The 3,647-nt window shown below is 52.0% G+C and overlaps 1 protein-coding gene across 1 annotated transcript in view; it reads right to left on the bottom strand.

Moving 5' to 3' along the window:
• ZNF780A (zinc finger protein 780A) overlaps positions 1-3,647 on the bottom strand; it is a 428,674-nt gene that overhangs the window by 42,326 nt on the left and 382,701 nt on the right. The gene's annotated exons all lie outside the window — the stretch shown is intronic.

Raw genomic sequence — 3,647 nt, 5'->3', positions numbered from 1 at the left:
CGTGTCCGGCGTGGAGTCGCGCTCCAGGCGGCCCGTCTGTCCAGCGGGTCCGGCTCGGCGCTGCCCCGCCTCCCGCCCCCGCCGGAGGCCGACTCATTTTCTCCACAATCCCCCAGTCGCGGGCTGCGAACTTCCCGCCAATCAGAGCCCGGTGCCGCTAGGGGGCGCTGCCTACACGGCCAATCAGGAGACGACAGGGGTGGGGCTACGTGGACAGGTGCCGGGCGGGGGGCGCTGGGGCCCGGAATTTTCAGTGCCGAGGGGGGTAGTGGCTCAGTGAATCCTGCCTTAAAGGAGAGGCCCCAAGTGTGGAGCTGCTGGGGCTCCTCTTAGTCGATGCGTAGGTGGCAGGCGTGAAAGCTTGCTAAGTCGCTTCAGTCGTGTCCGACTCTGTGAGACTTTATGGACTGTAGCCCGCCAGGCTCCTCTGTCCGTGGGATTCTCCAGGCAACAATACTGAAGTAGGTTGCCATGCCCTCCTCCAAGGGATCTTCCCCACCCAGGGATAGAACCTGCGTCTCCTGCATTTCCTGGTTTGCAGGCAGATTCTTTACCGTTGAGACACCTGGGAAGCCGGATTCCCTTAAACTAGACTCCCTCTGGAAGACCTCATCTCTCAGCTCACAGTCCTGGGAGAAATCTATCAGAATTTGCTCCCCGATGAGGTTAGATTCCGGAAGACCCCACGGGTGCCCACTTCTTACGCGAGAGATTCAGGATTCTGGGGGCTAATTTTAATGCTGCACTGAGCTCCAGTTCCGCCCCCCGGACGGTGCCCCAACTCTACATCCCCCCACAGGATTGGCCCTTTCTCAAGGCCCTGTATTTCAGGGGTTCCAGATTTAACAAACAATAGCTTGTTCCTAGGAAGGTTGTAGCCTCTGCCTCTCACAGGACCATGGCTGGGCCCCTAATTCACAGACTCCGCTTCCCTTCCAGAGGGCTCCCCCTGGCTCTGCTCCCCTATTTGCACCCCTCTCCACTCCCCCCAAGAGGGTACCACACCTGCTTCCCTGATTGAATTTTTAAAAGCTGAGAGCACGCTCCCAGAATTGCAGACTTTTTCTCCTTAAAGGATTCTAGTCCCAGGCCTTCTCTGGTGGCTCAGTGGTAAAGAATTCGCCTGCCAAAGCAGGAGACACAGATTTGATCCCCGATCCAGGAAAATCCCACATGCCTCGGAGCAACGAAGCCTGTGCACCACAACTATTGAGCCTGTGCTCTAGAGTTCGGGAGCTGCAGCTATTGAGTTCACATCCTGCAACTACTGAAGGTCGCGTGCTATAGACCCTGTGCCTCACTAGAGAAAAGCCCATGCAGCAATGGAGACCCAGCACAGTCAAAACTAAATATAATTGAAAGAAAAAAAAAAAAAAAGAATTCCAGTCCCCTCCCTTTCTAGGGACCTCTACCACTGGGAGCACCAAGCCACAAGGGGCCTTAGTCCCCACCTGCTCCCACTTTAGTGGGTTTAGGGCTCCAAGTCTTGCTCACAACCCTGCAACTCAGAGGGTGTCAAGCCCAGCCCAGTCCTTTCATTATAAATTCAAGGCTCCACTTTTCTTGGAATTAAAAACCCCGTCTCTCTTCTTCCAAAGGCATCAGCACTTTAGAGCCTGAACCCCAGTTCCCCATCCCTTCTCCTCTGAGTTTCAGACCAAATCCTTTCCCACAAGAATTAGGCTGAGGCTCCACACTTAGGGTGCCAAACCCTACCCCCTTCTTGTTCCCCCTCCAGGGGTTCCAAACCCTAAGGTTTCCAGTTCTGTAGGCTTAGCCCCACCCTGAGTAGATCCCAGGCTCCACCCACACAGGGTACCAGGCCTGACCAAAGGGCTGACCTCAGACTAAGAACAGCAATCAATTCAGCTTCGACCTCATCCCCAACTCCTTCTTCCAAGGGGTATGCAAGGGGGAAAGAGGGTCTCTTCACCCTCCCTCCTTACCTTGAGGCATACGGGCTGACTCACACAGCCACACGCACACAATCACCGCCACCCACAGTCTCCACCCAACACTGCCACCCAGAAGTCTGGACTCACACACACTGTCCAGGACACACAGCCTCTTGTAGCAGTAATGATGGCACTCAGGCCCCACTCAGGGACATCCGTGGGCTGTCCCTGCTCAATGATGGAGTGCCCGGCTCTGCCCACTGAATGTGCTGTGTCCCTGTCTTCGTGTGGCTCCCGTGATCCCTGCTAACATGGCCCTGCAGGACGATGTGGCCCTGCTCCCGTTGCCCCCCTCCCCATCTCCTACCCTGTAGCTGGAGCATTTGCTGGGGGCGCTGCCGAAATTTCTCCCTTCTGCTTGGGATTCAGGGCATCTTCAATGCTCGTTGCTAGGCAACAGCCTCTGGCTCACCACTGCAACTTCCGGGGATGGCTTTGGCTTCCCCTCCCCCCAGAATTTGGAGTTCCCAGCTCCCAGTCCCTCCCTATCAGTGCTACTATCCCCCAGGGTTGTTTCTATGTCGCTCCTGAATCCTGAGCTGATTTCAATCCTTCAGAATCTCTCAGAGTTCTAGAGTCCTGGCATTCCAGAAGCTTCCTCCATTGTATGTGCTCACACACAGGGTTTTACCTTGGTATTAAAAACAAAAACAACAAATCTCTTTCGTATTCTAGATTTTCTGACATTCTCACCCTCAATTCTAGGATCACTAGTATCCCAAAGCAGTGTTCTAGGTTCCCTGGCATGGAAAAAACTCTCAATATTCCAGCTCTACGAGCATCACAAAATACCCGCATATTCTAGAGCACAGACATTCCAGAACACTCATGTTTTAGACTCACTCACCTTTTAGGGCTCCTCTTAATGTTCTATATTCTCTGGAAATCCAGAGCCCATTGACATTATGGATTTCCTAGAATGCAAACCAATCCTCTAGTGATCTAGAAGGGTTGACATTCCAGAATACCCCTATGCTCTAGATTTCCTAGTAATCCAGATTCTTTTCTGTGTCCTACAATTCTCAGCATTCTAGAATCTCTGGCTTGTAAGACATTCCTACTGGGATAGGCATTCTAGAACACTCTTCTGTTCTAGAATCAAATTTCCTGGTCTTTTTTCAGAAACTTCTGCAGTCTGGATTCTTTGATAGGCAGGGGAAAAGCCTAATATTGTTCATCCACTAACACTATAGAATATTCCTGTGTTCTAGATCCTCTAACATTCTGCCAAGTTACATAAGTTCTGGCATCCCAGAAACTCTGGAATTCTAGAACTAGCACACTCTAAAATCCCTTGTTCTTAGTTGACCCACTTTCTCTTTTTTTCATTGACCCAAGGAAAAGATGCAGAAAACTTTCCTGAGGAGCTGCCAGAGGAATAGGTATTATCTGGAGGAAAACCTCAAGGATGTCAGGCTGGGGCGAGCTGATGCCATCACACCCTCTCTGTTATGAGCAAGAGAGGGGTGAAAAACTGGGAAGCCGGGGATATGGATGGGCAAGGTGTTTGCAGCGGTGAGGTTTGGGGCACAAATGTCACCTAGCTGACAGCTTGTGTTTCTGCCAGCCCGTACCTATTCAACCCCGTTTGTGGTAATAGTATCCTGATTCACCTTTAAGGAACTCTTCCTTCACTGTGTCAGCATGGGGCTGACCTCACTGCCTGGCTTGTGAGGATACATGATCCCTGGA

The sequence above is a fragment of the Dama dama genome, chromosome 4, assembly GCF_033118175.1.
Source record: "Dama dama isolate Ldn47 chromosome 4, ASM3311817v1, whole genome shotgun sequence".
Classification (NCBI taxonomy): domain Eukaryota; kingdom Metazoa; phylum Chordata; class Mammalia; order Artiodactyla; family Cervidae; genus Dama; species Dama dama.
Note: the sequence above shows the minus strand (reverse complement) of the source record. Positions and strands in the feature narration are given on the sequence as shown.